This window comes from Lathyrus oleraceus, chromosome 2, assembly GCF_024323335.1.
Source record: "Lathyrus oleraceus cultivar Zhongwan6 chromosome 2, CAAS_Psat_ZW6_1.0, whole genome shotgun sequence".
Classification (NCBI taxonomy): Eukaryota; Viridiplantae; Streptophyta; class Magnoliopsida; order Fabales; family Fabaceae; genus Lathyrus; species Lathyrus oleraceus.
In genome coordinates, this window is record NC_066580.1 from 444,138,889 (window position 1) to 444,162,344 (window position 23,456).

At 34.7% G+C, this 23,456-nt stretch overlaps 1 long non-coding RNA gene across 1 annotated transcript; it reads left to right on the forward strand.

Moving 5' to 3' along the window:
* The first annotated feature begins 5,834 nt into the window (after window positions 1-5,834).
* LOC127120183 (uncharacterized) lies at window positions 5,835-6,690 on the forward strand. The gene is made up of 2 exons (XR_007803151.1): window positions 5,835-6,240; window positions 6,346-6,690. It is a non-coding gene; the product is annotated as an uncharacterized LOC127120183 (long non-coding RNA).
* Window positions 6,691-23,456: the final 16,766 nt, after the last annotated feature.

Below are 23,456 nucleotides of genomic sequence, written 5' to 3' on the forward strand. Positions count from 1 at the left end.
GAGCTACTAAGATATATCAGGATCTGAAGAAGATGTTTTGGTGGTCTGAAATGAAGCGAGATGTGGCTCAGTTTGTTTATGCTTGTTTGACTTGTCAGAAATCAAATGTTGAACATCAGAAACCTGCAGGGTTGATACAACCGTTGGATATTCCACAATGGAAATGGGATAGCATTTTTATGGATTTTATGACGGGGTTTCTGAATACTCTAAGAGGGCATGATGTCATTTGGGTGATTGTGGATAGACTGACGAAGTCAGCTCATTTTATTCTGATTAACATTCGTTTTTCTATGCAGAAGTTGGAAGAGATATATATCCATGTGATTGTGAAGTTGCATGGAGTTCCATTGAGTATTGTGTCAGATAGAGATCTAAGGTCGAGAGTTTGCAGGAAGCTTTGGGTTCGAAGCTAAGGTTGAGTTCAGCTTATCATCCGCAGACCTATGGTCAGACAGAAAGGATCATTCAGTCATTAGAGGACTTGTTGAGAGCTTGTGTTCTCGAGCAAGGAGGTGTTTGGGATAGTCATTTGTTGTTGATTGAATTCACGTATAATAACAGTTTCCATTCTAGTATTGGAATGACACCTTTTGAAGCCTTGTATGGTCGAAGGTGCAGGACACCTTTGTGTTGGCACGAATTTGGTGAGAGTGTAGTGCTTGGACCTGAGATTGACCAACAAACTACTAAGAAGGTGAAGTTGATTCGAGAGAAGATGAAAGCTTCGCAGAGTAGGTAGAAAAGCTACCATGATAAGAGGAGAAAGGATCTTGAGTTTCAAGAGGGAGACCATGTATTCTTGAGAGTCACTCTGGTGACCGGTGTAGGACATGCTTTGAAGTCAAGGAAGCTTACTCCTCGATTTATTGGTCCGTATCAAATATCTGGGTAGGTTGGACCTGTTGCTTATAGAGTGGCGTCGCCACCAAATTTGTCAAATCTACATGATGTGTTCCATGTTTCACAACTTTGGAAGCATGTTCCAGATCCGTCGCATGTGATTCTGATAGATGGTGTTCAAGTGAGGGATAACCTTACAGTTGAAGCTCTACCTATAAAGATTGATGATCGAGAACTGAAATAGTTGAGAGGCAAAGGGATTGCTCTCGTGAAGGTTGTGTGGGAAGGAGCTGCAGGAGAAAATATGACTTGGGAGTTGGAAATCAAGATGCGAGAGTCATATCTAGAGTTGTTCGCCTCAGGTAATTTTTGAGGACGAAAATGTTCTAAGTGGGGGAGAGTTGTAACGCTCCGATTTTATTCAAATTATTTGTAATTTAATTACATGATAGTTGTGGTTATGTTGTGTTGATTGGTATTTTGATGTGTTGTGTTACCCTTGGTGTGGGGTAGTTACCTTAGAATTATAGAAATTAAAGTATTAGGGGGGGGGGGGGAGCAAAAGTGTAGAAAGGGTGGTGTGGTGAGTAAAACTAATTATATTAGTTATTATTTAGTTAATTAGTTAAAATTAGATGAATATTAATTTAGTTAGAATGGGTTATTATTGTTATTTAGATTAAATAATAAAAGGTATTATTATTTGTTATTATTCTATTTAGTAGGATTATAATAATAAGAATTATAATAAAAATAGAAAAGAAGGGGATAATGAGATAAAAACACAGAGAACATAACATTTGGGAGAAAAGAGAAGAAACTGAGACAGGGAGAAGAAGAAGTTAGGGCTCAAGAGGAGAATTCACCATTGTTGAAGGTCAAAGAATCAATTGTTAGGAACTCTAAGGTAAGGGTGAGGTTCTAATTATCTAAGGATTAACATGATGATGATGGGTAGATTATGCCATGTGGGTTTTGTGCTTTTTTCCCTATATTCATGATCATTGTGATAATTGATAATTGTTGAATTATGTGTGTGTGGTATGATGAATTGCTGCAATTGTTGTTGTTGGAATCATAAAATTTGATTGGATTGTATGTTGTTAATGTTGTGTGATTGGGATCGTTCGAGTCAGAATCGGAACTGAGTTATGAATATTTTCGGTGTAAATAAGTTGGAGTTTTGAACATTGGAAAAGTGATTTTTCGTGTTAAAATGTGATATAAATGATTTGTAAGAAAAATGGGGTTTTAGGATGGATTTTAAGCGATTTGCATTTTGAAAAAATTGCAGAAAAGTGCTTCTGCGACAATGTAATTGGTTAATAGAAATGGAGTAACCAGTTACACTGTTTAAAAACACGTTTCTGGGGCAAAAATTAAAGAGTGTAACCGGTTACAAGTTTTTGGATAATCGGTTACCCTGTGAGACAGAGGCCACACATGGGCTGGAAAAATGGGGTGTAACCGGTTACTAGTTTTTGGGTAACCGATTACCCTGTGAGACGGAGGTCAGACATGGGCTGGGAAAGAGGAGTGTATCTGGTTACTAGGTTTTGGATAAGTTATTACTGTGTATGTGTGGCAGTGTGGGTTGTGCTACATGGTGTAGTGTAACCGGTTACAGGTTTTAGGGTCACTAGTTACACTATGAGCATTTTCTTAAAAACTTTAAAAATTCATAACTTTTGTTTCGAGTGTCCGATTCGAGTGTCGTCAAAGCGTCAGAAAGATGACAACGTGTACTTTCTTTTAAAGTAGGTTTCAGTACCTGAAAATGAATATTTTTCTATGTGATGGTTGTTGAAATGCATTGTAATGTTTATGTGGTGGTGTGACATAGCCTTAAATGCATTATCATTGCTTGTTATGTTGTATGTTGATATTGTTAAGCTGTATCACATGTGTTTGATGCATGATGGTCAATATTGGTGGTGTGACATAGCCTTAAATGCATTGTCATTGCTTGTTATGTTGTATGTTGATATTGTTGAGCTGTATCACATGTGTTTGATGCATGATGGTCAATATTGGTGGTGTACATTGACTATGGCGTTGGGTCATTGTGCATGATGTTGTTGTTACATGTATAATATGTTGCATGCATTCATGTTGTTGGTTGTTGGTGAGCCTCAAATTCTATTGTGTGGATTGGGCTAATAGCTGATTTCAGAGGTGATGGAATCAGTGAGATGTTATCGTAGGTGATTAACGAATTGATGGCTTTGATCCTAGGAGGTGAGGATCGAAGTGGTGAACATGAGTGTTCACGTATTGGTACCACATGCATTGAGTCGAGTTATTGAGTCTCATTGGTTGCATTTTCTATTGTGTTGGATGCTAGATTATGTTGTTATTATGCCAGATGGTTGTTATGTTGCTATTATGTGTGGATAGCTGCTGTGTGAATTATGTGAAATTGTGTTATGGAATGGGTGATGTGCATGTGATAATTTGATGTTTACTTATTAGCATGCTTTCCTTTATATGATTATGATATCTCACCCCTTATGTTTAAATGTTGCCTCCACGTGGGTAACATTCAGATAATTCGCAGTAGGAGCTCATATGTGAGTGGAAGATGAAGTCTTCAGTTTTATTTTAGTGTTGGCGTTTGCTTTGCTGTGTAACACCGAGGAATTTGAAACATTATGTCTTTTATGTTTTAACATTTCTTATAATGACATGTTATGTTGATGTTGTATATGTGAGTTAATTGTTTATTATGTTTGTTCCGCTGCTATTTAATAAAAGTTAACATTCAGAGATGTAGTTATTACTACTATTTTCATACCTGTTAAGTGTTACATGTATTTTTGATTGAGCAAGTTGATTGTATGTTGTAGTGTATCATCCTAAATTGTATGTTGAGTTGTTTTACTCTAATAAATAATTTTAAATTTACACGGAAAAAATTTAGGATATCACGTCAACTTCTTTAATAGATGTCGAAAAGAAGGACAAAAAAAAAATGGACAAAAAAATTTAAAAAACTATTCTTTAAAAAATTTCTTTTGAAAGACTAAAATAAAATTCAAAATATTTAGAGATTAAAAGATAATTGACCCTTAAATAATGTAGTACTACCTCCGAAGAGAACGTTTATTTTTTAAATACATTAAACTACTAAAAACAGTTAAATTTATTTATAATAATAATCTAAGAGTGTACAATAAAAAAAAAAGGGAGTGTGCACTCAAAAAAACCGTGTACAAGTTGTTTTCTAGTGACACACCAAATCACGAGCCACAATGTTTTTAAAAACAAAGTTACCTTGGTTTGATCAATAATGATGAGTATCCAAAGCTGCAAACCAACCGTAAATAAATCACGTTCCACATCACGTGACACCACCAGAAAAATCAAAATCAATGTAAACCTAATCATGTGCTGATTTTGCTTTGGGACTCGTAAGTTGAATTAGTCAAAGATTTGGCACATGATCACACCTGCAATCAATCCACCTGTTGATTCTTCACATTTTTTATTCCAAACGATCATACAACAACACTATTTTAACCTTAAAAATTTGACATAGCACTATGGTTAAGAAAGTTAACATTTTTTCATGATTCTTACCGTTAAAAAAATTAATTGTATTAAATGAGTTTTTGCCGTAAATGCACTTATATTAAAATAAGAATAAATGGTTGAATTATAAGGGTATTGTTATGGATTCTTAGTTCTCATGAAGTTTGGGAAGATCTTTAAAAGTGTTTATGTTAAAGTTGGGCACCACACATTTTTTAGATTGAGAGAGATTTGTCTTATTCAAGATCAAATAACATTTGATGCTTACTATAAAAGGTTTAAAAACATTGTGGTATGATTTATGATCCTACAATGATGTTATTCACACATGTGGAATAAACAAAAGAGGTAAGTTGATGCAAATTTTCATGAGATTGAGCGAATCTTACTATGTTGGTTGTGACCAACTCATTTTAATGAAGGCTAATGCTAACATGTGTCCTAAGAATATAAGCAACGAAATTTTGATGCAAGAAGAGAGACTACCAAAACTTTTATCGTGGTTGTTCAGAAGGAGGATCAATAGCCCTTACTACTTGAGAAAAATTAGGTCGATTTTCTCATCTTGATTAGAGAGAGGGAGAGAGAGATGATTATTCAGCTTAGAAATCCAAACATACCACAACCAATAACTATCATTTAAAATCCAATGACAATGATCAATCTTTAACAAACAATGTTGGAGATATTCGAACAAACCATGTTCAACCCCTTGGGAATGGATTGATTGAATTACAACTACAATCAATTTTATCCATTATACAAAACAATGAAACTTGTGAATAAGTTGATACTTAAACATATCACGTCAATCTTTCTTTAGGTTTGTCCGCACCCAAATTGATAATTGATAGTGGTGCAACATATCATAAATATTAGACTGAAAAAATATTTAACCACTTTTTTCTCCTTTGTTAAAACTCAATCTAACCTTGTTATATAAAACATTCAAGTTGACAAGAGATGAAAATTCTCTGTTTTTAACCAACAAGGCAAAACTAACCAAAATTCGTGCATTTATATATCTCAACAAAATGGGTTGGTCGAGTGCAAACAAAAACACATCCTTGAGTCAGTTCAAATTCTTTCTTGATATTGCTCAATGTTAATGACATTCTCATCAGAGTTATTTCTCAATGTTAATGACATTCTCATAAATTATAATTATCCTAATGCTATATGATTGTTCTTAAAACAATTTTTCCATAATATTTATGATATTTATTAAGCATAACTTGTGCTCACAATTATATTTGAAAAAAAATTGTAGTTGATGTGATTTGAACTTGTGATTATTTGATAGTTAATGAAGTGGAGTTGCATCAATCACATATTTTAGTTGTACTAATCATATAAATTTATGTATATAGAATTGAGATTTAATTCATATATATAACAACTTTAAATTGATGGAATAAAACAAAATAATTTCACAGTTCTTCTTACAAGGCACAAGCTCAGCCTGTGTTACATAACAATATAATATGATCAACTAGATACTTACACAATTCATATAAAAAAACATTACAAACACATTCCATAAAAAAAAACATTACATATATCAAAGAGTTAATAATAGATATGTCCATAACTCATCATTACAATCATAGATCTAGCAAGTGAAAAACATCCCTCCAACATGAAAACCTTAATCATTGTTATGATCTTTGCTATAACATTGATTCTTTCACTTGAGGTTAATGTTGTCAAAGCTAGAACTTACCCATCTTCATCTCAAGTTTCAAAAGTGCTTTCATCATTCCAACCACATAAAGAAGGGTCATCAAAATCAACTCAAGATCAGCATGAGGTAGTTGCTAGCCTTAAATTCATACCACCTAGCAGACCAAATCCAACACAGAACAAGTAATTAACATATTCCATTTTCTTCATTACTTGTCTCTAATCATTGTTTTTTTCAGTATATGATCTACATATTAACAACAAAGGGTGTGTGTGTATGTGTACCAGGTTAAATCCTAAGATAAAGGATTAAGCAGAGAAATTGGTGGTGGTGGTGGTGGAGCTGTGTAGATTCAGACTTGTAGCAAGCATCAACTCGGTTTTGATCTATAGCTTTGTTTTTTTTGGGACTGTTTCTCATCTTTAAATTGTTAGTTTTGTTAGTCATAGTGAGATATATAGTTGAGTTTAGATTTCAATTTATGTTGTCTTTAACTTGATGCTTTAGAATATAGATAGGGTAGGAGGTGATGAATGTAAAGGAGAAAATGAGTAGTAGCATCAAAATGTGTCAAACTCAAAACTGTTAATTTTTTTTTTTTGCATAACAATGAAATTTGTTTGTTTTGTTTCTTTTGTCTTCTATTTTATTTCTGAATCGGTATAAGAGCAATTCACTTGCATCAAAATCACTTATTTGCAATCACTCACACAATCTATCAAATTGAATTAGAAAAAATTCATAATGGAGGAACAAAATATTGAATACTAACATAATAGGGTAAACCCATGTGAGCAAAGATGCTAGAATCTCAAGATGGATTAGATTGTTCCGTTTTAAGGATATGAAGACATAAATTGTTGGGAAGTCTACGGAAGTTGGGAGGAACAATTGAAAATGTTTCAGGATCACAAAAGAGTATTCTTTTCACCAAAAATCACAAGACATTAAGTATATAAATTATATATGTTTTATAAATTCAACATTTCACTCATTCATAAATATTGTGAGATTTAATCACTCAAATTTGCACTCAACAATCTGTCACACAGCTGTGACTCCTCCAGATCCTATAATCGAATTCAACTCACGATTCATCTCTCTCTCCCCTACGAAGCCGAATCATGACCTTGATATCATTAGTTGGGAGTTTGAGAAAGCCAGAAGAACTACCAGGATAAATGCTCCAGGACCTTAAGAGAGAGAAGAAGGAGACGTCATATCTCCATTAGATGATGCACTACGCCAAAAGAGGGAAAAGAGGGCGCTTTTTTTGGCCTATAACAGCGCTTTAAAGCGCCCTCTAATCTGGCGCTGGCATAGGTAAAGACAACGCTTTTTTTCCTGGTGAAAGCGCTGTCTAAAGTGGCTCTTTAAGCCCTTTAAGGGCCACTTTAGAGGGCGCTTTTTAAAGAAAGCGCCCTCTAAAGTGGAAACATTTAAGGGTTTAGAGGGCGCTTTTACTGGAAAGCGCCCTCTAAAGTGGAAACTTTTAAGGGTTTAGAGGGCGCTTTTACTGGAAAGCGCCCTCTAAAGTGGAAACTTTTAAGGGTTTAGAGGGCGCTTTTACTAGAAAGCGCCCTCTAAAGTGGAAATTTAAAGGGTTTAGAGGGCGCTTATTTTGGGAAGCGCCCTCTAAAGTGGGTGGTTATTTAAATTTTTTTTTTTTAAAAAGCGCTATATTTATTTATTTATTTTAGACAACCTGTATATTGAAGCAGTACACCCAAAACTGTATAATTTGAAGCCCTTTTTCACACATTGCATTCAACAAGCCTTATATACAACAATCCATACATATACAACAATCCACTGATATATAATTGTTTAACTTCTAAAGATTCTAAATATACAACCAATTCATAACTTAAAAAGAAATAAAACTAAGTAGCAAAAGCATCTCTGAGATGTATGTTTTTTTTGCTAGCAGCAGTCTTCTTAGCAACAACCTCTTTTTGTTCAATATCAATAGCATGAACCTAAAATATCATAAAATTAGTTAGGTGATGTATAAGATCAAGAATTAACATTTTCTATGCATAAATATCATATAATTGTGTTTATACCTTTTTTTTTTGATGCAACTGACTCGATTTGCTGCGTAATCCCCTTATATTTTGGTCTCTTATCTTTTGAAGATAGAATTGATATTTGTTTAGATGGACATGTTCCATTGTCGTAGAGGGATACTTTCAAATATCCAGCATCATCATCTACGCGAATGAGGCTTGACGACAATGGAACATCTCCATCTAAACAAATATCAATTGATACTTTCGAGTATCCCTTGCCCCTTGCACGAATGATTGACTTCATAATAGCCATTTTACCTGTAATAAAGAAAACAATTAAAATCAGATGACAAATGTAAAAACAATTAAAATCATAAAAGTCATTTTACCTGTAATAAAGAAAACAATTAAAATCATTTGACCTGTACCTTTTTCACTAAGTTCTCTTTCTTTTCTTGGTTGGAATATGTTCTACATGTCTCTTAACAACACGGACGGTTGGATTGATCCAAATACCCTCATTATGATCATTTCTAATATATGAATCATTTGATATAATATTCTCATCTTGATCATTTCTGGTAAACGATTCAATCTCAACATCAATATCACCTTGATCTCCAGTGTTTTCATCAATTACTTTGTTGGAAAAAAGAACTATAGACCATTTCGTACTTTTCGGATCATTGACATAGAACACTTGTCTAGCTTGAGAGGCTAGAATAAAAGACTCATCTTTGTATCCCACCCTATTAAGATCCACTTGCAAAAATCCTGACTTATCCATTCGAATGCCGTTATTATTTTCAACCCACTTGCAACCAAATATAGGAATCTGAAACTTCTCATAATCAAACACCCAAATACGCTCGATAACACCAAAATACGACAGATTTGCAAATTTGGGGTTTAAGTCCTTCACACTTGATATGTGCATTGCTTCAGCTACCACGGTGACACCACTATTCTGCATAGTACTTTTATCATCTTGTTCTTTGGTATAAAATGTGTATCCATTAATCGCGTATGCGCTATAAGAAAAAACATGGAAACTTGGACCATATGCTAAGCATCTCAACCTTTCTGTTATTGAAGCGGGATCTGAATAATACTTTGAATAAATATGATCCTTAAACCAAGGTATAAAACATCGATTGTGCTCTCGTACTATCCAATTTTCATTTCTATTGGGATTTAAACCTCGGAGAACATCCTTGTGAATTTCAACATACGGCTCAACCTCATTCTCATTGTGCAGAACATACAAATGCACTTGATCCCGTTCGACCCTTGATACTGCCACGATTTTATTTCTCAACTCTTCTTCCACCCACTTTTGACAAGTGTGTGGGCAAAAGGCTTGCCAAACTGAGTATCCAAATCTTTCACCTTTTCAAAAATTTGATCACCCGTCAATATAGGTGGAGCTCTGCCTTGTTCTGTCTCTCCATTGAACGCCTTTCTCCATCCACGGTAGTGATGATTTGAATTTAAGAATCTCCGATGACCGAGAAAGACATTCTTCTGACCAAACTCCAAGCGCTTCCAATCTGTTTTATCTTCACAAATAGGACACGCACATTGACCTTTTATGCTATACCCTGATAGATTTCCGTATGCTGGAAAATCATTAATTGTGCCAAACAACATCGCCCTCAAGTTGAAACTTTCTTTCCTATATCCATCATAAACCTCCACACCGGTCTCCCACAAAATCTTTAAATCTTCGATTAAGGGCTTCAAGTACACGTCTATGTCATTCCCTGGTTATTTAGGTCCAGAAATCAACATAGACAACATCATGTACTTACGCTTCATACATAGCCATGGAGGTAGGTTATAAATCATAATAATCACAGGCCATGTACTGTGTGAGATACTCTGGATACCGTGTGGGTTCATTCCATCAGTAGATAATGCCAAGCGAAGGTTTCTTGATTCTTCTCCAAATTCAGGATAATCATTATCAATTTTCAACCACTGTGGTGAATCTGCCGGATGTCGATACTTTCCATCTATAATTCTTTCATCTGCATGCCAGGTCAAGTGTCTTGAATCGGTTTCACTACGAAACATGCGTCTAAATCTCGGAATAACAGGAAAATACCACAAGACTTTTGCTGGAGACAACTTGTTCTTATATCGCGAGACACCGCATTTAGGACACTCATTTAACGATGCATACTCATTTCGAAACAAAACGCAATCGTTTGGACATGCATGTATCTTATCATAGCTCATGCCAATAGAGCACAACATCTTTTTGGTCTCATATGTTCGATTGGGAAGAACATTATCCTCAGGAAGCATATCTTTCAAAAGGGCTAATAACTCTGTGAAACTTTTATCCGACCATCCATTGCCCGCCTTTAAGTTGTACAACTTTAATACCGCAGACAATCTTGTGAATTTAGTGCAACCATCATACAAAGGTTTCTCTGCATCACTTACCAACCTCTCAAACATTTCGGGACAATCCTTAAGATCTCCTTCAAGTGCTTCTGCAATCTCTTCAACTCGATCACAATCGTATGTATATGCGCCACTATAGTTTGAGGCATAGGTCGTACTATCCCCCGGTTCAACATTCTCGTTACTTTTCTCACCATGCAAATTCCAACATGTATAACTTCGATCAATTCCATGCCTCATTAGATGCGATGTCAACTGAACTGCGTCAACCCATTTCCCATAACAACAACCTAAGCAAGGACATATCATTCTACTGGGGTCTTCGGCGTGCGCAACGGCAAACTTAACGAATTCTGATACCCCATTCTCGTACTCTCTCGACAATCGATTGGAAGACATCCATGTATTATCCATTACTAATTAGAATAAACAAAAAACAATTTCAGAAGAGTTCAAACACATTCGGACCTAGGTTTCTAATGATACTGGTGTTGACACAAAATCATATGTTCATAGGTTGTATAACCCTAACTACTGGGTAATGTAGTCCCATTGCATGCGCTATCATGGTCACTAAAAACCAACCGTCAATTTCCTATTGCATGCGCTATCATGGTCGAAACAAACGTAGCATAGACAACAATAACATAAAACAGAAATTGGGCAAAGCTAAAACAAAGCAATAACATAAAACAGAAATTGGGAAAAGCGTGTACCTTTGATTGGTAGAAGGAGGAAACACGCAGTAATAATGTAGATCTAACAGAGGTGGAAGGAAAACGCCTTAGAACCCTAACGTGAAAAAGAACGAAAATAACAGATAGTGAAATAACAAAACGCGCAGTATGTTATAATTTTAATGTTTACTAAAGGGGACATTAGAGGGCGCTTGTGGAAAAAAACGTCCTCTAAAGGGGGCCTAAGAGGGCGCTTATGAAAGCGCTCTCTAAGGCTTTCCAGAAGCGCTTTATAAGCTGGAAATGCACATGGACTTATAACAACGCTTTATTAAAAGCGCCCTCTAAGGGTAACCTTAGAGGGCGCTTTCTAAAAAGCGCCATGTATTGTTGTCCCTCTATCTCCTCCTTATTTTTTCGTTTCACCTTAGAGGGCGCTTGTGGAAAAAAAGCGCCCTCTAAAGGGGGCCTAAGAGGGCGCTTATGAAAGAGCTCTCTAAGGCTTTCCAGAAGCGCTTTATAAGCTGGAAATGCACATGGACTTATAACAGCGCTTTATTAAAAGCGCCCTCTAAGGGTAACCTTAGAGGGCGCTTTCTAAAAAGCGCCATGTATTGTTGTCCCTCTATCTCCTCCTTATTTTTTCGCTTCACCTTAGAGGGCGCTTTGTTACAAAAGCGCCCTCTAAAATGCGCTGTCTATTGCTCCTTATTTTTCGCTTCACTTTAGAGAGCGCTTTTGTAATAAAGCGCCCTCTATGGTGCGCTGTCTATTCCAGTTTTTGGCGTAGTGATGTGACACTTAACCACTCACACTTGCATCGAATAATCTCTTGCACAAGTGTGATTCTCCCACGTCCTATAACATGATCCAACACACGATCTAGCTCCCGCTCTCTCTACAAGTCAAACATAGACTCTGATATCATTTTTTGGGGAGTTTAGAATTTTATGTGTATTGCTTGTTTGGGCCAAACCCATTTGACAAGTGGTTAAAAGAGATTTTTTAATCCTAAAGTAACATAATAAATAAGCCACTAAACAAGGGTTTTAGAGAACAACCAAAATAGATAAGAGAAAAAGACATGACAACTATGCTAAGATAAGAAGAGAAAATTGACTCCGAGTGATAAATGAGTGTAGCAAAGCTTATTAGTTTGAGCTACAAATTTAGTTTGTTATTCCTATCACTTAGTTGATTTTATTTATATTTCTGTTGAGTATTTTTACATTATCTTATAATTGTTTTGGTTTACCCACATTTTATGGAGAAGTTGTTTAGAGTGTATTTTCCACCTTTTTTTTATTTATTGGTGAAAATTGACATTCCCTAGTGATACTAGACTAAGTATCATGGTTTTTATTCTCTCACTCTGGAAAAAAATTATATGTTACAAATTTGGTGTTCTTTACTATTTTATTTTTTCTGTTATTATTATTGTGCTCTGAAGTTGGTTTTGTTGGCTGTCTTTAAAATTGCACAGGTTTATCAAAGTGTTGTGCTTGAAAAATATTATTATTATTTGAATACAAGTACAACTAAAAATCTCACAAGTGTATTTTATTCACAAAGACACTAAGACAACCCTCTGTGTGTGTGTGTGTGTGTGTGTGTGTGTGTGTGTGCGCGTGTGTGTGTGTACGCGCGCGCGTGCGCGTGTGTGTGAAAAATAATTCATGGGTTTTTTTAGGCTCATAACTAATTATGCCATAAGAATAATCAATTATATAGTGTAAATATGTAAAGTATTCAACTTGTGCCACTACTAATCTATTATAAGGCCCAATAATTAATTATCAGATGTTACTAAAGAGATAATCGGCTAATTCTAACTTTTAATCAATTATTCAGTGCAATTCTCTCTCATATAAGGGGCTATTTGAGATAGTAACCAACTAGATACTTGCGTAAACCTATTTTTGTGATTTTATCAAAATGAGAGGGTCCTAAAAAAACATTTGGAGAGAGTGTGAAAATTGTCTTAGTAACTTTGAGTTACTCTGACACTTTTACAACAATCTGGTCACTCAGACACCGTGCTAAGCGCACAATCGACTTTCACACTTCATCTCATTCACAATTTTGAAGCTTCAGGTTCCTTGCTACATTATCTTTGACTTTAGTACTTCATTGGAACCTAGAATCTTATCTCTGGTGAGGCTTGAGATAACTTCAGGAAGAACATCATCATCAGAGACAACTGGAAAAATATCACTAGTGACACCAACATGATCAAACCAAGGATCAAGCAACAAGATTCCTCTAATCATCAGAGTCATCATCAAAACCACCATGATTAACATATGATCAAAACATCATTTGCAGCCTGTTGTACCTGTAAGCATATAAATCCATATTCTCCCACTTTTTGATGATGGCGTCATGTCTTTCGGGAACGTGGGCAAAACAAGTATACCAAGGTGATATATTGAGGTAGTTAACTCCCCTAAAAAATATAGAGAGTATATCATACTCCCCCTGAGAATATACTCCCTCTTTTGGTATTATCAAGAAAGGCAGAAAATACAAACAAGCACATAGATCACAAACATAGCTAAGATAAAAGAGATGATTAACGTAAGATAATACTTAGAAATACATTAAGGAATAACGTAAGATAATACTTATCCCTATGATGGGCCTATTTTCTAAGAAGTTTATTGCACTAAAGCCTAGTAAGCATGCTCATCATGGATGTTTTTCTCTAAGACCCAATTGTCTTGGAGATTGGAATTATTTAGAACCATAACCTTTTAATGACGTGTGACTAAAATTAAGAGGACTTATTCCCCTTGATTCAACTTTCTTTGAAGCTTTCTAAAACAAGAGGCAATTCTAGAATCTATTTCGTTATTTTGAGATTCCTTCAAAGAAATACTTCTTCAAGCATGAACCATTTTCCCTTAAGAAATTTATGGTAGCTTTTTTTGACCAATTTCCTTCGATGTTGAGAGAGTATAAAGCTTCTTATTCATAGACGTTTTAAATGGCTTCTGCATCATATCAGGAAAAAATTACTTGCAAAAGGACTTGTTAGCAGTACTGAATCGACAAGAAAAATGCACAAGTAAAATTTCATGCTCGGCTTTTAAGAAGGAGTTATATCAACCTTCCCTTTTTTAAAACTATTTTCAAGCAAAAACTTGCTCAAATAATCATACCAAGCTCTAGGAGCTTGTTTTAGTCCGTATAGAGCATTTTTCAAGTTGAAAGCATGAATAGGAAAAGAAAGATTTATACAATCGAAAGGTTGATCAACATACACTTCTTGTTGGATGTAACTTCTCTGTACATCCATTTGGAAGAGTTTTAAAATTCAAAATGCATGAGAAAGCTAAAACGAATCCTTATGGCCTATAATCTAGCTATAGACGTATAAGTCTCATTGAAATCAATGTCTCTGTTGATCGTACCCTTTCACAACGAGTCTTTCTTTATTTCTTAGAAAATTCTAGTCAAGCTTGTGGCAAAAGACTCGTCGAGCCCCAATTGCTTAATTAGATGAAGCTTTGGGTACAAGTTTCCAACTATTATTTCTGTCAAATTAATTTAACTCTTCTTGCATAACAAGAGACTAATGTTTGTCGATAAGGGCCTCATCAACTTCCTTTTGCCCAATTTGGGAAATAGGGGGAATATGATTACTTACCTTGATAAGGGAGTGTCGAGTGGTAAGTCCCTTGGAAATATCTTCAATAACATTCTGAATTGGTTGATCCTTAGTGGTCCTCCATTCTTTGGGTAGACATTTATTTTTTAATTCTTCAACTTAATTCTCTCCAGTTAGATTTTGATCTTCCTCTTGACTTTGATATTTATCTTTACCTTCATCATCCTCTTCCAAAGATGTTCTCTCGAGGATATTTGCACAGTCAATAACACATACCTCTTCAGGCAAGGGATTAGACTCATCAAAGGTAACATGTATCAAATTCTTCTATATCATGATCTTTTAAAAAAAAAACTAATAAAGGAAAAATACAAATTTTATTTTAGAGACTTTAAAGACCATAAATATAGAAGAATTAGGTGATACTCAATTACCTTAGTCACACAAATTACATAATACTAAGTAACTTGTGCTATAAAACTTCAAAATAATTTGACATAACTAGTTAAGCAAGAGTGATTTAGCTAAAGTGCTTGACATGAATAAGTGCAAGAGTTGTTTGGCTAAAGTGCTTGACAGAACTAGTTAAACAATAGGCTTAAAGTTTGGATTTTGATTATCTTCTAATGTCCTTCAGAAGTGTTGAGGTGCTGACTTCTTCAGATGATCCAGAGTTTTGTTTTAGGAAGAAGTTTGTGTTGATAATCCAAAATCAACTGGAAAAGATTGGATTTGTTTCAGTAAAAGAAGATTTGATTGAATGTACCTTCAAGGAAGGTTTAGTCTAAGAACTACTCTACAAAGGAGACTTATATGAAGAATAGTCATTTTGGATGCTCTGGCGTAACATATGGAACACGATGTTCTAACATTTTGTTACAACATCTGGTCCGCATCAACAAGATAGATTTTACTGTATGCTGCAACATCTGACAACTATTGCAGTTGTGGTTCAGTATTTTTCTATCCAGATTCACTATATATCAGAAGATCTACAAGTTATGGAGAGGAATGAATTTGGATGTAATATTGAAACATGGGGAACACGATGATGTTGGTGTAAGCCCTAGAGGCCAATACTTTTGGTACTTGTATCGAATTATTTATTAATAATAAAAGGCATTTTCTTTATTATGGTTGATTAATAAAGTCCCTAGAATAGATAGTCCATTTAATGTATTAAGTGTGACTTAATCATGAGAACACATTAAACATAAGGGCACTATTCTTAAAGTATCCGTAGTCGAGCTTTAATGTGAAGTGGGATAACATTAAAGCATTAAGACTATTATGTTTGTAGACTGATGATCACATCTCATGGATCATGGATAAAGAGTTATCAAGTCTTAAACATAGGTATGAATATTAGGAGTAATATTTATACCGGATTGACCCGCTATGAGAATACTATATAGAAAGTTATACAAAGTGTCATAAGTTATTCTCATGGTGATAATAGTGTATACCACTCTTCGACCTGAAACCACTATGGATCCTAGATGTAGAGTTGAGTGCTTTATTACTGATCCAACGTTATCCGTAACTGGATGACCATAAAGACAGTTGATGAGTACTCCACGAAGCATGCTGAGGGACATGAGTGTCCTAGATGGAATTTGCCAATCCTGCGTAACAGGATAAATGTCTATGGGCCCAATATTGAACTGGACAAGGGTGACACGGTCTATACCTTGTGTTCAATATAGACATAAGGGCAAAGGGGTAATTATACACATAATTATTATCACAGGAGGTTTTGTCAGATCACATGACATTTTCGTGACTTGGGTAGCAGTGATGTGTTGCTAGATACGGCTCACTGTTTATTATGTTAAATGCGTGATTTAATATAATTGCCAACGCCGCGAAAACCTATAGGGTCACACACAAGGACGGATTGATGAGAGATAGAATAATTAAGGAACATCGTAAGGTACGGTGCACTTAAGTGGAAACGAAATATGGTAAGGTACCAAATACCTAAGTGACTTTGGCATATTATGAGATATGGGCAAAATACACTTAAGTGGGCTTTTTGGCTTGAAGCCCACACAAGTGGTTCTATAAATAGAACCCCTTGGGTAGAAGCATTGTCACTCCACTCAGACAGAAATTCAAGTAGAGACTTGGAATTTTGTTCCCCTCTTTCTCTCACTCAAAGCCTTCATTCATAACAGCTAGCACTGCGATTGAAGGAATCCGTTCGTGTGGACTGAGTAGAGACGTTGTCATCGTTCAACGTTCGTGATCGCCCCGTGGATCTGTATCAAAGGTTTGATCATTATCAGAGATCTGCACCAAAGGTTTGAATCGCCACAAAAGGTAACGATTCTATCACTGATCATGCCCATTCGTAAGGATCACTAAATGGAGAAATTTTTAAATTCCGCCGCGCCTTGGATGGCAATTCTCCAACAGATGATCCATCATTTGCAGTGCAACATCTGGCCATGGTTCAGTAGGCCAATATTATTGCATTTTTGGAGCAAATATCTGGTTTAGATTCGATCAAATTTGTTGTTGTTTTTGTGAAATACATTTGTGTGATTTATTTGACAATTGTTGAAGATTAAATCAATTTAAATGGATATTTAAATTTGAAGTTGAATAAATAACTAATCATATCTTTTGTTGGAAAACTTTATGTAGCAAATTAAATCCAACAAGATTCTGCTATTTTTCTGGATGAAATTAAATTTGAAATCCATGAAGAAAAGTACAGGATTGCATTTCTAGAAGGTTTGAATGAAGATCTAGTTCTGACTGGAGCATTCTTGTCTCCCATAATCAATTCTTCTAAATGAGAAGTTCTTGATCTGCTCTTCTTCTGATGAGCTGGATCAGCTATTGCTTATGGCTGAGTTGTTTCTTCAAATTCTTTGGCTTTGACTTCTGAGTCTTTTTCTCCAGTGACAAAGTCTTTAGATTCTGAAAGATTGATCGTCAGATCTGCAAATTTCTCAACTAGCTTTGACTTTTCAGGCTCAAGCTTATCATTGAATCTAACATGAATTGATTCCTCAACAATTCTTATTTCTGTGTTAAAGATTATGTAGCCTTTAGAGTGTTCAGAATATCCTAACAGTAAACACTTATGTGCCTTAGAGTCAAACTTGTCAAGATTCTCTTTAGTGTTTAACATAAAACATTCACATCCAAAAGGATGAAAGTAAGAAATGTTGGGCTTTCTATTCTTCCATAATTCATAAGGAGTCTTACCCAGAATATGTCGGATAGAAATCATGTTTTGGATGTAACACGCTGCGTTAACTACTTCTGCCCAGAAATGCTTAGCCATATCAGTTTCTTGGATCATGGCGCGGGCCATTTTTACAAAGTCCTATTCTTCCTTTCTACAACTCCATTTTGTTGTGGAGTTCTAGGACATGAGAAATCATGGGAAATACCATTTGAATCAAAAATATTTTAAAAATGTTTATTTTCAAAATCGCCACCATGGTCACTCCTGACTTTGACTATTTTGCAATTCATTTCTGTTTGCACTAGTGAGCAGAAGGTTGAAAACACATAATGAGACTAATCCTTGTGCTTTAAGAACTTTACCCATATCCAACGACTGTAGTCATCAACTATGACTAATTCATACTTCTTTCCATTGATAGAAGTATTTTTCACTGGTCAAAACAAATCAATGTGCAGAAGTTCTAACGGTCTAGAGGTAGAAACAACAGTTTTTGCTTTGGAAGAAGTTTTAGAAAACTTGCCTTTCTGACATGCTTCACAAAGAGCATCTGAAGCAAACTTCAATTTGGGTAGACCTATGACTAATTCAAGCTTATTTAGCTGAGAAATCCTTCTCATGCTAACATAGCCCAAACATTTATGCTAGACCCATTGCTCCTCATTAACAGACATTAGACATTTTACATTTTGATCTTCAAGATCAGGAAGTCTAATTTTATAAATGTTGTTTTTCCTCTTTCCGTTAAAAAGAATTGTATTATCTTTCTGACATACAACCTTACAAGACTTTTGATTAAAGATAATATCATAATCATTGTCACTAAGTTGGCTAATAGACAATAGGTTATGCATCAGACCATCAACTAAAAGAACATTAGTAATAAAAGGAAGTTTACCGTTACCAATGGTTCTAGAGTAAATGATCTTTCGTTTCTGGTTTCCTCCGAAACCAACGAAGCCTCCAGACTTAAGTTCCAAATCTTGAAACATAGACCTTCTGCTCGTCATGTGTCACGAGCATCCACTGTCCATGTACCATGATTGGTGTCTCAACTGAGCTGTTAAGGATGTCTGCAACAAAAATTATTTTATCCTTAGGTACCCATTTTTTGGGTCCTCTTTTATTAGTTTTCTCAGAGTTTATTACAACTTTGGATCTTTTATCATAAGGATAATCATGATATATTTTTGCAAGATACTTAGGTTTCAGAACATAGTTCTTATCCTTAGTATGCTTCTGTGTCTGTGCAGAAGTATCAAGCTCAGTGTCAGCAGACACGAAATGCACATAGAGAGGTTTTGGTTTGAACTTCTGAATTTCATCAGGTTTTATAAATTCTATACAACCCAAACATTTCCTGCCATTTCTGCTAACTCCATAGATCAAGGAAGCCATTTTACTTCTATTTATGCTTTTAGCCAGAAAGTACTAGAATGCTCTGTCATATCTGATGACACAGTCAGTACCAAATGCTTCTGAGATTATCTCCTCCTCTAATTTTGAAACTTTGCTTTTCAAAGCAGACTTAATAATTTCTAAAGAAAATAATTTTTCATTTAAAGAGGAAATATCTTTCTCAAGCTCTTTCTGAGTTTCATAAGTAATTGATTGGACTTATTTAAGGTCCTTGTATTTACTCTGAAGACTCTAGTACTTTTCCAACATTTTAGAGAGGAATGATTCAATATTACAACGCGATAGATTAGAGAATACCTCTTCAGAATGGGAGTCAGATTCTGATTCTAATAATACCTTGTCTTCTGGTTCCTCGGTAGTTGCCATCAATGCAACATTGACTTTTTCTTCGTCAGAATCTTCTTCTCCAGATTCTGAGTCATCCCAGGTAGCCATCAGCCCTTTCTTGACTTTGGAGAAGTTCTTCTTGGGCCTTTTATCCTTCTTCAGCTTAGGACAATCATTTTTTAGTGGTCTGGCTCCTTACACTCGAAGCAGATATCTTCTTTTCCAGAAGTTTTCTTCTTTTAACCAGATGAAGATTCGAAGCGACCAACAGTCCTTCTGACTCCTTTGAATTTCCCTTGACCACTTTGCTAGTGTTTCTAGAGTCTGTTGACTCTCTTTGAGATTAGAGACAACTCATCATCATCTTCTGAGTCTTCATCAAACCCTTTTGATTCTTCCTCAACTTGATATGCTCTAGTCTTCTCAGGCTTGGATTTTAGAGCTACATATTTACCTCTCTTCTGAGGTTCATCTTCTTCTAACTCAATCTCATGACTTCTTAAAGAACTAACAACTTCTTCAAGACTGATGTTGTTGAGTTCCTTTTCCAGCTTCAAGGCAGTTACCATAAGTCTCCATTTTTTGGGAAGACTTTTGATAATTTTCTTGACATGATCAACTGTAGAATACCATTTGTCCAGAACTTTAAGCCATACGACAAGCATATGAAACCTTGATAACATAGCCTAACTTTTTCGTCATCTTCCATTTTGAAAGCGTCATATTTCTGGATTAAGACCAATGTCTTTATCTCCTTTACTCGAGTGTTTCCCTCATGGGTCATTCTCATAGAGTCAAAGATGGATTTGGCAGAATCCTTGTTTGTTATCTTCTCATACTCTGTATAAGAGATAGCATTAAGCAATATGGTTCTGACCTTATGGTGATTTTTGAAGTCTTTCTTCTGTTGATCAAACATAGAACTTCTTGCTAGAGTATTTCCTTCAGCATTTACTAAGTGAACATAACCATCGACTACGAGATCATAGAAATATAAGATATGCAAAGGTCATAGAAATTTCAAAATCCTGCCCCAAACCTCTGTAGATGCATCTCCGAAAAATCTATTGGGCTGCTTAACTATCAATATATTTGTTGAAAATATCCGGAGATGCATCTCGTGAATAAAATTTTGTTTTACTATGGAGAGAAACTCATTTGGTGCATAATGCGTCAGAAGATGTATCTCCGAAATTTTGGAGCAATTTTAATTTTTCATAGGGTATTTTTTCATCCCATAGGATGTGATAAGAAATTTCATTTTTATTTTGGTGATTTTACTAACATTTTTCTATCTCTCTATGAACTACTTCCCTTATCACATTTATAAACTAAAATACTATTTTCCCATTAATTAAGAAAATTAGTTAAATGTGATTAATTTTTTAGATTTCATGTAAAATCAAAGTGAAATTTATTATATATCCTTAGTTATATTTGATGAATCAACTATCAATCTTAAATATTTTTGAATTAAATCAAATATATATTAATAATATAAGCATTAATTAGTTTGAATGTTAATGACTTTTGTTTATATTAGTATCCAAAATTTAAGACCATTTTTTTCTTATAAACGGGAGGGAGTATTTACTATATCTCATCTAAATTATTTATTTTAATTAATTTATCTACTGATTTTGAGGTTCTTTTTATTAGTTTATGTTAAATGTTGAATAAGATTAGATGCATCATGGAGTTGAAGTAAAACATGTTATGATTAAGTAAAAAGTATAAGAAGTCAGTCATGCTAATGGAGTTGAACATTGAGGAGCACCAAGTAACCATACTAAAGTATTGTAGTTAATTGAATCACTTGTGCAGCTAAAGTTGTTAGTGTTGTTATGAATCAGTTAAATGAAGTTAAATTCAATTAGAAATATAGTTATATCACTTAAAGAATCTATCAATGAATATTATAAAGTACTTGTACTTTGATTCATACAATTGAATATACACAAGAACATACTCTCTTTGTTCGCTCATTTTTAGTTTCAGTTTTTCTTCCTTTTTCATTCATTGATGCGATCTTTTAAGATGGTATCCCATCAGAGATTCACCTGTTTATCAATTATCATATACTACACAAGTGAATGCAATGGCTTCTAAATCTCAGCATAAACTTTGTCAGTATTTGTCTCTGATTTTTCTTTGAATCTCATTTATGTCCCAAAACTAGCAACTGAATCGAATGCAATGTTGTTTTTTATGTTTTGCATTGCCACAGAGAACCTAGCACATGTTATATAACTTTCCATTTAATATAGGCCAGTTATAAAATTGCATTGACATTACACAATCACGAAACAAAATTGGAACCTTCAGAAAGAAAATGTATTTTTTTAGGCTAAAAATCAAATATGGAATCTCAATGTGTCAAAGGAAATACTGCATAGATCTCCTCCTAGATATTGGTATGATGGCTTCAAAAAAAATCAAAGAAAATAATTACTCGTATGATTTCAAAGAAAATAAAATAAGAGTGATTCGAATCAAATAGAAAGAAAAAAATTAATTGATCTTTTTTCGAGTCAAACATCACAAAATTGTAATTTAATAATTTATAGGGCGAGTGATTTGATTCAAATAAAGTATGGTAGCATTGATGTATTACATAATTAAATTCCAAGAAATTAATGTTCATATTGCCTATAATTGATTAAAAGCATATTTAATGCACAGTGATTTGCCAAAGCATATTGAGTAGTGTAACACCCGAGGTCGGAGATGATAGAGAGTGGTTACATGTTGCACCCGAGGGCGAGGAAGTGGTTGTCGGTGCACGAGGCATGACAATGAGATATTCCTAACAACTTCTAGGGGAAAATCGGATTCACATCGGAATGAGAGGGATCTTGAGGTTGTGCATGTATAGGAATGCATAGTTGAAGGAATGCTTATAATGATTAATTAGTATTACCTATACTAACAAGATGCATCTTCTTAACAGATAAGAACTCCATAGTTAAGCGTGTTTGACTTAGAGTAGTATTTGAATGAGTGACCTTCTAGGAAGTTTTTCAGAAAGTGTGTGAGTGAGGACAAATCATGCTAAAAAGACTCGTGTTGGTTTGTGGGGTCAGACGGTAATCCTGAAAGCAGTTTAGGACATTACAAGTAGTCCTTAAAATTGAATTCACTACAAACATTACTTGGAGTGTTCTATACCTTATGGTCATCAAAACTTATGAGTTACAAGACAATTGTAACCATGATTATTACGTCTACGATCAATAATCTACTTGGAGAGTTCTATACCTTATGGTCATCAAAACTTATCAGTTACAAGACAATTGTAACCATGATTATTAGGTCTATAATCAATAATGTGAAGTGATGAGAGTGAAGTAGATAAGATGCATCCCTCATACATAACACGAGTTAGGTCTTGAGCCTAATGATTGATTTATACATGAAATATGTGTGCCTAAACCAAATAAACTTATATAAGATATTGTGTTCATTAGTGATTACACGAGAAACACATAATTGGAATCCAACGAGAATTACACATTTTACGCCTTTTGTAAAATGAAAATTTGGATAAAGAAATAACTTATGAGATCCTTTAGGGTCCAGCGATAAAGTCGTTAAATTAAAATGTAAATATTTAATTAAAATATTACTTAAATAGATAAGGATTTTGTTATCGCCTTTGAATTTTTGGTGTTGTTGCAAAACTAAGAACAAATGGAGTTGAAACAGAGAAATTAATTTGCACGATAAACTTCCAAAGCGT